At 39.1% G+C, this 12183-nt stretch overlaps 2 long non-coding RNA genes across 2 annotated transcripts; both read right to left on the bottom strand.

Annotated features, from left to right (window-relative positions):
• Positions 1–1048: 1048 nt before the first annotated feature.
• LOC137141662 (uncharacterized) lies at positions 1049–5892 on the bottom strand. The gene is made up of 5 exons (XR_010916692.1): positions 5813–5892; positions 4610–4748; positions 3547–3675; positions 1549–2276; positions 1049–1454 (listed from the first exon to the last, which is right to left on the bottom strand). It is a non-coding gene; the product is annotated as an uncharacterized lncRNA (long non-coding RNA).
• A 1901-nt stretch (positions 5893–7793) lies between these two features.
• LOC137141664 (uncharacterized) lies at positions 7794–9233 on the bottom strand. The gene is made up of 3 exons (XR_010916693.1): positions 9091–9233; positions 8423–8587; positions 7794–8262 (listed from the first exon to the last, which is right to left on the bottom strand). It is a non-coding gene; the product is annotated as an uncharacterized lncRNA (long non-coding RNA).
• Positions 9234–12183: the final 2950 nt, after the last annotated feature.

Genomic DNA, 12183 nt, shown 5'->3' with positions numbered 1-12183 from the left:
TCCAAACTGAATTTATCAAAGAAAGGCCGTTATTCTGCAGAGTGTATGTTCCTCGGATCTCACTGAAACAGAAGTGTGTGTCTATCTGTCTGTCTCTCTCTATCTCCGGCCCACACACAGGGCCCAATCTCTGTATTCTTTGCATACTCCACGTTCCCACTGATTTCACTGAGAGTTTTAAGTATGCAAGGTATATAGGATTGGGCTCACAGAAGGGAAGCTATTTTGTGAGAGGGAAGCTATTTTGAGTATGTATGAATTTTTATCACAACTACTATGCATTTCCACTCCTGTTAGTCCTCAGATTCAGACTAGATTTTTATTATTTAGATTGCAGTGGCGCCCAAAATGTGGTTGGTGTCTTTCAATTGCAACCTAAGAATTGATCCTTGACCCAGAAAATTCAAATGAATAACAAACAAGATTTTACACTGTCTTCAAAGGAAAAAATGGGAAGTCCTACAAGCCAGTCAAGGAGATGCAAACAAGCTTGCAGACATTGTCTGCTATTCACTCAACAGGACCAATTTTTCTTTCCTCAATGCATCCACCTAATTTGTTAAACTGAATAAGGGATCAATCATATAGCATTGAGAGTAGCAAGTGGGGAGGAATGGACCCTAGGTTCTGTATCTTAAAAACTTCAAATAATGAATAAGAAAGAGAAAATAATTATTGTGGAAGGAAACTAGCCATCTCAGTAGCAGCATGATAAAATAAACACAAAGAAAAGAAAAGAAAAGAAAAGAAAAGAAAAGAAAAGAAAAGAAAAGAAAAGAAAAGAAAAGAAAAGGGAACTCCAATCTTGCCAAAGTATTCAATATAACAGAGTGTCTGCAGGGATATCATAAGTGCCAGACACCAGGGTAGAACCTATTATAATATAGTATATCTACTGCGTCTTTATGATGATATAAGTGAGTTTAAGTAACAATAGGTCTGCTAGTAGTTATGATCTAATATCCTGCAACAGTAGTTTTATCTTGGTTTTCATTGTTTTTTTTTTTTAAACACTAACAGAAAATAGATTGATGATGATTATTACAGTTTGCACAAAATGCAGGAGAGATCAATTTTGCCCCATAGACAAAGCACCAATATCAGTCAGCAATTAAGTAATTGCTTTTTCTTAAGCAGCAATCTCAAGGCAACCATAGCTCACATCGAAAGTTTAGTCAAAGGTATGTTATATATTACCAAGATAAGCGAACAGTTGAAAATCTTCCCATCTCAAGCATGTTGGACCCCCAATAACACAGCTGAAGTGTGATTTCCGTTCCAGGAGCCAGAGTCTTCCCGTGTGCCATTGGGTAAGTCACCTATGGGCTGATCAAATCAGGAGTATTGCCATTGACTTCATTGGGGATTGGATCAGGCCCATAAGGGAAAGGAAGATCCTCATTACATTAGAGGTTGATTGATTGTCTTTGATGGTTCTGAATTCCATCCCACTTCTGCTGAAATCAATGGGAATTTCACCATCAACTTAAATACAAACAAACATTCTGGATGCCCATTTCCCTGTCTGTAAATTCAAAATAACAGTACCTGTAACCACCACACAGGACTGTCACGAGGATGAATTCATTGATGTTAATAAAGCACTTGGAATGGAAGACATTGCAGAAGTACATGAAGATGCCCAGAGAGAGTTTTAGTAAAATTCTGAAGGAGCTCCGGGTACAAATTTGCTGTCTTAGAGATATGCAGGGAAATTGTCAGCATTCTGAAAGAATCTCTGTAGTTTTGTTATATTGTCATTTTGTTTAACAAATGTAATGCTTTTGCACAGTTTCACTACAAAATGTGTTATAACAGACAGATGAAAACAATCAGGCAGGATAAGGCCTTTTTTCATAAGGAAGCATGGAACTAATTTCCACTGGAAAAAAATATTAGTTCAGTCAACAAAGGCAAAATCCATATTTCAAGGGACTATTAAAACTGGAAGAAAAAAATATGACCTTACATTGCTATAGAAAAACTAAGAATCGCTGTCATTAAAACATTCTACAAAATACGATACTGAAGTGCACTTGATCTAGTGAAGTGATTTCCTTATAACTTAACTGCATGTGAGCAAGTTAATTGGTTTCATTTTTAATACATTAAGACATTTATAAGCAAAAGCCCAGGTTCAGCAAAAATATCCATCTGGATCCCATAACATCCATGGCTGAAGAAGCAGGATTTCCATGGCGCAGCACAGAAGCCAAAGTGATTTGATTTCTGAATTGGCCCTGAAATTACATTTGCTTCTATTTACTACTGTCAGCCTGTAATAAATGGAGAGAAACAAGAAGATGTCAAAAGATAAAGTACAATTTTAAAACTGTATTTTATTTCATGGACCCTGCTCCTGTAATCTCTCTGGCAATAACTTGCCTAGGGCAAATTACTTTTACTTCTTTGGGTCTCTAACGTGTGAGTGGTTAGATACGATGGCAACATAAAAACTAGACAGACAGATGGTCTTCTGAGTAGTTCAATTAACTTCAATGAGAATACCCACATGGATTAGCATTGGCAGGTTCAGCCCATGTACTGTAGAAGAGGCACATATCAAACAACTATGCAGTGCAAACAAGTACTAAATGCCATGTGCAGCACTAAACTGAACATTGTGTAATCATCCTCTGAGGCTTATACAATGACTACAGAATACATCGGAAATAAAAACTATATACTTTTAAAAGAAATGGTAATTGCAAACTTGTGCCATCACATTTTAAACCTCTCATAATAAAAAGAACTAAGACACTTGGTGGTACCGCCATCCACATTAATTGTCAAAGCAAAAATAAATGATGAAATCACCTAAAGGAAATTTAAGTACCATGCAAAATAGCTGGAATTTATTGATTCAGGTTGCATGGATAGAGATCAGGAACAATTTATGCCACTAGAGCAATAGTCAGATCGTGTACATTAGCAATTTAACTAAAACAAAACAGCAAAGGGCTTAACTATCTTATTCCACCCCTAAATTCCTGAGGACAGGCAAAATAGTTTACAGCTGATGGAGGTCTGAAGGTCTGGATATGAATCACAGTCTAACTAGCATCTTGAGTCATCTTCATTTTGAACAAAACAAAATTATTTATTTATTGCGCATCTCTGTAGCATCTGCGTGCCATAGAAGGTTTAAAAATCAATACAGAGCTATACCCTGGGAAGCAGAACAGCACACTGCAGCCAATGGACTATATTAGATGGTTTATAACATCGCTGTTAGCACTACCTTTTTGTGGCTGTTGCTGCAGCTGCTGAAGTTTCTCTCTGATGACTAATTATGAGAAAAATTGGGTGGAGTAAATGGCCATGTGTAACTATAACACCAGCTTTGCAGACAACCAGAAACCAAGCACTATGGCCAAATGGTAAGGGGTTGTCTTCGTAACACTTCCCAAACTACTGCCATGTGATCAGAAGGAGGGGAGAATTCTATGTCAGCTGCCATTTTTATACAAGTTTCTTAAACTCAGCTGCCATCTCTCCATTTTTATACTTAAATTTTATAATTTGGGGCTTTGATTGGCAGCTTACACCTATGAACCTTTAACCAGAAAATCCTATTTGTTCCTTTTATATGATTGTATTTGGAGCAGTTAGATAGCTGCTCTTTTTTCTGCTCCAGATAAATCCTTCTACATTTCTTTTGCTAGTTCTTCTCCCCTAAATAAACAAAGAAAACCACTTTGAGGACATTTTATTTATTTGCAAAAAGCATACTAAAGCTAGACTCTAATTCAGGAAATATTCCCAAATAGACACCTTTGACCATTTCTCTGGAATTCATGTTTTGTTGTTTGTGTTTTAACTTCACAATCTTCAAAAGATATAGAGCTTCAGATCAACTAAATATGCAAAAGTATGGATGTTTTTCAAACTATTGTAATGTGTACCTGCAAAATTGAGGTGGATCAACAGAACTATCAATAAATTTGGTGATATTTCTATACTTCTTGCTTCTGGTCAAGTCAGAAACACAACACTTTTGTGGAGTTTCAGTAATTCACAAGTTACAGGTGTCTTAATTTTGGGGTGCTTAACTTGAAATAACTAGGGCTTAATTTCCAGAAATGCTGGCCACCCACATCCAGCTTACGTCACGGGGAGCTGCAGAGGTGCATCACCTCTGTATCTCCAAGATGACCACCCTAAAATTAAAGATCCCCAGATATGAGTACACTTTAGAAAATTTGGACCTTAAACTTTCTGGCCTTGACAAGAAACACTGAGCACCTGTCAGATTTGGGCCACAAGAAAGGCTGCTATTCTTGCAGTACGATCAACCTAACCATAAGCAGAAATCAATGGACATCTTACACCAGGCTGTTCTCTGCCAAGCAAGTGTCCAAACCTTTGGGAACTGAGCAGAACAATAAAATTCAATGAAATAATTGTCTGGAATATTTTGGTTTTTGAATGGCCCAAATCATTCTATTTCACGCTAATCTCCCAACTGTTACATAACCTCCCCACTTCCCACCCCTTTTCCCTGCATTGCCTCATGTCATTAGTAACCCACACTATCATTGATTCTTTAGATATGAGCTTTAAAGAAGCATCTTCTTTGGCACTGATTTCTGAGAAAGGGAAATCTCACCTGGAATACTCTATGGGTATCATGAGACAGGATTGGCAGGAGCGTACAAGGGGAAGGCAGTGGGGTCTTTGTTGGCAGGCAGATGCATTGAAGTCTCTATAGCCTAATTCCAGGCAGACTCATCACAATTAGTCCCCCTCTATGGCACACAAGGAAGAATAGGACTATAAGGCCTTATTTGTATTTAGCAAGTTCTTCTGTGCTGATTTTGCACACCTTTTGTGACAATGGTGTTCTTCCACCACTGACGTTATTGTCTCCCTACTGGATGCTGTTATAGGCAGCTTGGACATACAACCTTTTCTATCTGTTTATCAACGTGCTTGCAGTTCCTATATCAAATAAGGTGAAACAACAATATATATTGAACAAATAAAGTGACTCTGTAGTTTAAACATAACTTTAGAAGACTATTAGTGGTAGAACGCTGATTTACAGCTGAACACAGTAGTTGTTGTGTTCGGTGATTACTCAGGGCTTAAGGTGCTCTCAAGAAATCCGTGTCTGGTTCCGACTGGCTGTGTACAACAACAACAAGATCTTCACAGCACTCTGCCCAGACTCTCTGCCTGGAATGCTCAGCCCTTAAAGACATAGTCCCCAATACCACTATCACTGTAACCCTTCTGCCACCTGGCTAAAAGCAGCAAAACAATGTGTGGGTTAATGTATCTAGAGTCCTGGACAAATAACTAAACCAGCTCAAGCCTCATCTAGAAGCTTGGGGAAACTCAACACACACTCCCTAGGTGCCCTTAACAGGCAGAACTTCCCCATTCACAAGCACTCTGAGACTGCATACAAATAAGGAAATCCTTATTATGGGAAAGGAGACAGAGTCATAAACTTGGGGAACCCAGCAACAGAATATATATGCAGACAAACAGTAAAATACCACCCCCCTCTTATTAACTTCGAAATGAGTCCATCTAACTCCCTTCACATTTATGTCCCACACACAACAGTCAGTCCCTGGGCTGCACTACCTCACCCATCCACCAAACCCCACTTATAGTTAGGATCAGCAAAGCTGCTATTAGCAGCTCTGTCTCCAGTCCCAAGAGACCAACTTGTGGGGTCTCCCCAGAAATGCCACCACTTTAACTCAATTATGTGATTCAGATTTATTAAGGTGCAAAGTAGGCAAAGCCTCCTTACTAGAGTCCATTTATTTCTACTACTATCCTATACATCATCTCTTACCATGAAGTCTCCACAGAAGAAGAACCAAAATCACTGCAAATTCTTGAAGAGAAAGCTGGCTTAAAAAAAGAAGACTTTTTTGTCATAAGGTAAGAAAGCATTTGTCTCTGGAGTCTATTAACCCCCCAAAATCCAAGTTCATTTTAGTTATGGTGACTCCCCATCTGTGACTAGAGGAACTGTGGGTAGGTAGCCTATGTAAATGAAGCTGTCTATGACAGCACTTTTCCCTTTTCACCAATAGAGGAAGTAGAGAGCTCTTTTGCCTGCAGAACTTCTGGCCACAGGGCTTACCCCATTCTGATCTCTTGAACTGTAAATATCTCTGGTGAAATCCAGCCCCCATTGAAGTCAGGGGCAAAATTCCTATGAACTTCAATAGAGGTAGGGTTTCACATTCCCTGTTAATTCTTTCTAGCAATGAAAATCTATTTTTCTTCTCTTATTTACACTTCAGATTATTTTCTTTGATTTTTTTACACTAATTTTGGGTACAGCAAAAACACTTTTACATATTCTGTGAAAAATCATTTATCATGTGCAATTGCTCTTATTTAAGATAATGCAGTCCTACTGGAGGCATTCTCTGTGTATATTAAAATATGCTGAGCTTTTAATAACTCCTATATCGTGTTCCCAGAGCTTGGAAAAAAAATTCCCTTCATGTTCTTTTACTGTCACTTTGGAATATTTATCCTTCTATTTGTCTTAACAACTATGTACAGAGAACCCACATTTTAACAGCTTTGATCAGGTTGTGTTATACCAAGTGACTTTTTAATAGTGTATAAGACAAAAAGGAAAAGGGGCCAGCCAGTTAGTCAGTGAGATATAAGAACAAACTGAAGTCAAGTGAGAACCCAGATGCAATATTAAGAACCTTGTTTTATTGTGTAATTGTGAAAGTGTACTGACTTAAAATTTCTGGTCTTCACTGTGGTTTGGCACAATATCCTGTACCAAGTAAATGTTGTAAGCAAGACATTACGAACTCAGTCAATGGACATTGCAACCGCTACTACGTTGTTGAGAAGCTGCCTTGATTTCATTGTGGCCAACAGAGACAACAGATATGAAGACTGCTGCCAAAGAAATGGTAGAAAATTTAAGAGTTGAGCCTGTCTTCAAGGAAACTTGTATTCATCAGAAGAAGAAACAGTTTGGTTATGAGTGCAGAGATGAGGTGATGGGAAGCTTGGAATAAAAATTCAAGAGAGTTTTTTTGCTCGCTCATTGACACTGCTCGAGTGTCCATCAAAGAAAGGTTCAGACAAATGAAGCTCCAGGAAAAGGCCTGGGGGGAGGGGTTTATGACCTTAATGAGCTGCTGGCGGACAGAAACACACTCTTGAACAATTATATGGACCTTCACCGGATGGTGACGATTATAATTATATGGACCTGACGTGGATTGAACATCAATGAGAAAGACCGCTATGTCAAATTGGACAACATTCATCACATTTTGCCAAACGGGAAGCACTCTCCACTCCAACTTCTCCAATTCATTCATGATGCAGAGCTGAAGGACACTTTCCCTACTGTGTTCATAGCTTTGAGGAGTCTGCTCATGCGGTGAGTTACAGTTGCGAGTGGTGAGTGCACCTTTCACAGCTTAGGCTCATTCAAACATCTTTAACTGATGATGGCTGACGAGAGACTGACATCACTTGCTATGTTATCACTGGAAAATGCCATGGGTCAGTCTTTGGTTCTCTGTGACACTGTGCTTCAGTTTGCAAGGGCAAAGGTGAGAAAATCAACCTTTTGAACTAAAGAACTAGGGTTAACATTCTAAGGCTGTCACTTATTATGACACTATTTAATACTGGTCAACCCAATGTTGGTGCACAGTTCAATTTCTTGATGTTCGTACATTTCCGTTATTCTTAAAATTAAAAAATTTCTATAAGCTTAGAGGAACTTAATTTTTTAATTTGCTTATATAGGGAATGAATAAATACAGATCCTAGCATGCAAATGTATTGTCTCATATGACATAGATAAATTATGCACGCAAATTGTGCATCAAAGTCATGAAACGGGCTACAAAAGCAATAAAAAATAAGGTATTCAAAAGTTCAACAAATGGAGGGGGCAGCACCAAAGATGCTCCTTGTCTGGGGCACCATTTGGCCTGGGCTGGCCCTATCTGTTACACACTCCACTTCCCCTTTTTGCTCCCACTCATGGTTTGTGATCTGAGGTCAGCAAAGTCCCAGAGTTCAAGGTTGGGTTCAGATAGGTTCACTTGCCACTCCTAGAGAGTAGGGGAGATCGAGTAATGCCCCAGCCTCAGATCACTGTCGCCTCTATTGCTCCTCACAGCCGCTCACCGCCGTCGCCGTCACTGCCGCATTTGCATTGTTTTCACTACAACACTGTCCTCGCATCAGGCCTGAAGCTCAGCCCCAAGAGAAGCTTATCAGTGATTTCAACTCCAGTGATCACTAAGAGACAAGGATTCTCAATTAGTCCTTAGAGGGGGAGGGTCAAATGGCATCTAGAATCCTCTAAATGAGTCCAGACCATCACCTGGGAACAACTCTTCCACGCCCTCTGACTTACATCACCCCTGCATCCACCACTTAAGAGAAAAAAGAATTTTACCCCAAAACAGTCCAAATTGATTGCAGCAGTTACGTTTGTTGATCAGCTAGGCAAAGTAGGTGCATCTATGCAAATACGCTCTGCTCCTCCTGAGGGCTTTTTCTCCAGTTCATCCATAGATGGCAGGCAACAGCTCATTCAGACCACTGGCTTACATGCGAACAGCTAACAAACACAAACACATATTTTTGCACTGATTTGGGAAGACTGGATTTAATAACAGGAAAGATGTTGACAAAGCTCCCAGAACTGCTTTTGAATGCAATGAGAACACGGAGATCAGTCTTACAACTTTGTTTAATAATCTCCTGACTTTTATCAGTTTGGCCCTCAGCCATGACAATACCTCAGTAGAATATATTTTATTATTATTTCCCTATCTTTAACATTTCTTTTATTCCTTCCTTAGGTTACAGATAACCCCCATTTATGTACATTCAGACTAGTATCTCTGTAATTGCTTTTTAAAAGAAATTACATATAACCACATTTGTCTTAATCAGACTTTCATTTCAGGAAATATTTTTCAATTTTTGTCTTAGAAGAAATCTCACCCACGCTATAGGACAGGTTAAATATCCTTGCTTCTTCATATGCTGCAATCAGTCACAAATGCCTAACCCTCTAAAACATAGACTTGTATTTTGTAAGAATACATGAGTTCTTACTCAAGACTATGGGGGTGATCTTCTTGGTTTGTGTTGCTTAACAGAGATCCTCTTCCATTTAATTCCCCTGTTATTTAAAAAAAAATCTCATAATTCAGCATTATATTTTTCTGAGCTGGGTTAGGTGCTGACTTAAACCTTGTTGAAATTGATGCATGAATGTGCTCTTCATTTATCATTGCTTTAAAGGATAGTTAAGGGGCCACACCTGAAACAAGGCATAATGGAATCTACCCAGAAACTAGAGCATGTGGGTGGAGAGGTCCATTAGATATTGTTCTGATCAGGTGGGTGGGTGTGTCTATGGGTGTGGAAAACATCTAGCTGTCGGGGCAGGAGACAAGAAACTGAGTAAGACCCAAAGAAAGGCAGCAAGAAATCCAAGCAGCAGCCTGTGTGTGAGTATAGTGTGACTCTGGGAGAAGCCTATAGAAAAGTTCTGGGTTGTAGTGCTTGCTGAAATGAACTTGGGCTGTGTGCAAAGAAGATATACTCTGCTCTTGGTTCCTCCTGCATTCGCAGAAGCAGGACTTTGTACATTCCTTATAAATAAAAGATTGCATCAAAGAAAATATCAGACCCTATCATCATTTTCTGTTCCTAACTGGAACATCCCCAATGCCCCAAATTTTGACTAGCACCTGGAGTCCAAAAGGGGTAAGAATATTTTGGCTAATTCTCAGCTCTGTTGATAATATAAATAAAATATATAAAAAATAGATCTCTCTGAATGTCTAAAATAAAATACATGTAAGTTTCCTAGAACACCTTTACCTCTTTTTAAACATCAGGTCACATCTGATTCTTTCCCTTTGCTAGCAGACAATAGCAGAACTTGGGAATCTGGCCTGGAGAAAATGCCAATTCCGAGCCATACAACCCTTTACCTCTAACCTCTCAGAAGGTGCCACTAAAAGTGCTTCACAACAAGGTGTAGCCTCCGCAGTTTTGAAAGGGGTGGGTCACAAGGTTCTCAACAGTACCATCACCCACCAACCCTCTGCAAGTGAATGCTGATCAGTTTAGCACTCTGATGGTTCCACCTCCATGCTGTAAAACCCTGCAAGGAGAATTCTGTGGGTTATGGGTCCAACAGGGGAGCCGTGGAAACATGGCTATATTGAAACTGTGCTGCTATGAAGCCAGGGCTTGGAGGAGCTTTGAATCAGTATAGAGCCAGAGGGCAGACAGCCTTGGTTTCTGGGTAATCCACAAGCTTTAGGGCTGAACCTCTTGCTGTTTCCATTGGTGGCAAACCATACTCCTTGAAATGGAAGAATGAGAAGGAATCGGTGAGTGAGAATTCTTGGCATTTCCCAGCCCTCACTCAGGAAAAACCTGCATAGAAGCATCAGGACATTAGTATTTACCCTTTTTTCTCCTCTACCCTCTCTCTTTCCAGATGGACAGGGCCAAGTTTTCAGAGTGCCTTGTATGTAAATGTGCGTATAAAATGCATTTGTTTTGTTGTGGGTTGGGTGAAACATCATCAAAGCTGGTGGGCATAACTGCTGCCCTCCTTTCAAGATAGCTGTAAGACAAAGCTGAGCTCTTTTATGGAACTAGAAATCCCAAACAATAGCAGCCTCCACCTAAAAGCCAGGCACCTGTGGGCAGAGGAATTTTGTTTTGCGTGAGCATGAGAGAGAGAGAGAAAGAAAGGGAGCAGAAATCCAGACATAGCCTGAACAAGCACTGAGAGAATAGCCTTAAGAAGCCTAGAGAAGCACTTTTAGAGCTGTGTTCTAGCTGACAGGCATTTGGAGCTGTGAGTAAAGCAACTATCTTTTGTTATTTGATGTTTGGAGAAACAGAACGTTGTACATTCTTTGTAAATAAACAGGATTGCATCGCAGGGTACATCTACATGACAGCTGCGAGCGTGTTTCCCAGCTCTGAGAGACAGACACACTCTAGTTCTGCTCAAGCTAAAACACTAATTATAGCAGGGTAGTGTGGGTAGCATAGGCGACAGCTTGGGCTAGCCACCAAAGTATATATCTGGAGGCCCAGGCAGGTTTGTACTCAGGCTACCCCCAGTTACACTGGCTAGTTTCAAGCAGAACTAGAACATGTCTGTCTACCCAAGCTGGGAAGCTGCAGTGTAGAGGTACCCAAAGAAATACCTGACATTATCATCAATTTCTCTTCCTAACAGAAACAAACCTCAGAGCCCTGATCTTTAGCTAACCGTTGAGGTCAAAAGAGGTAACAATATTTTGTGTGCATACATTACATATGCAGTTACTGTAATTGCATATGCATTCATGGTAACTGTGCATGCAAATTATGAATTAGCGATTTAGGTGCCCATTCGTGTGCACTGTCACTGAATTGCAAAATGTGATTAGGCACAAAAATGCATGCACATTTCTCCAAAAACCTGGTCCTGAGTATTTTACTAGGCTAGGCACTGTACGTACTGAAATCTAATATTTTGTTATGCTGTTATCCTCAACATTATCTGTCCATTTCAGAGTTATGTCCCTATTACTCAATGTTCCCTTATATTTTGTACTTTTGTTCATTATTATTGAGCCATGTGTGCACTATTCCATTTGTCAACATCAAATTTTATTTGTGCTGTGGCAGCCTGGTTTTAAGGCAGATCCTGCCTCTTCTTTATTCACTTCACCTAATAATCCACAGCTTTAAACAAAAATGTGTCACCCTTAAATCCATCTATGCAAGTTTACAAGATAACTGAAATATATTAAATGTAGTTTGAAAACTTAAGCATGATGACATTATAAAGGAGATAAATTATAAGCTAAAAAAGAATTTAAAGGACATTATTCAAATGAAGAATTTGAAAATATCAAAAAGCCTGTACAATTTTACGCATTAGTAGGTAAATCAAAGAAGGAATTTTAGAATATGTAGCTGGAAATGTTTTATTTATATTATTTTAGAAAGTTGTATAAATTATTGCTAGTTCATAATATAGTAAGAAGACTTTTTAAGTTTTTTTTTTTTTTTTTTTTAAAGTAACTGAATACCTTTGTAATCTCTGGCCCTTGCAATTGCTCTTTTTTAAAGATGACTATAAATAAATACACTTAAATATTAAAGGCCTGAGCCAATGCTGCTAGA

This window comes from Emydura macquarii, unplaced genomic scaffold (assembly GCF_026122565.2).
Source record: "Emydura macquarii macquarii isolate MOO-44397 ecotype Brisbane River unplaced genomic scaffold, CSIRO-AGI_Emac_v2 contig_3110, whole genome shotgun sequence".
NCBI lineage: Eukaryota > Metazoa > Chordata > Testudines > Chelidae > Emydura > Emydura macquarii.
Note: the sequence above shows the minus strand (reverse complement) of the source record. Positions and strands in the feature narration are given on the sequence as shown.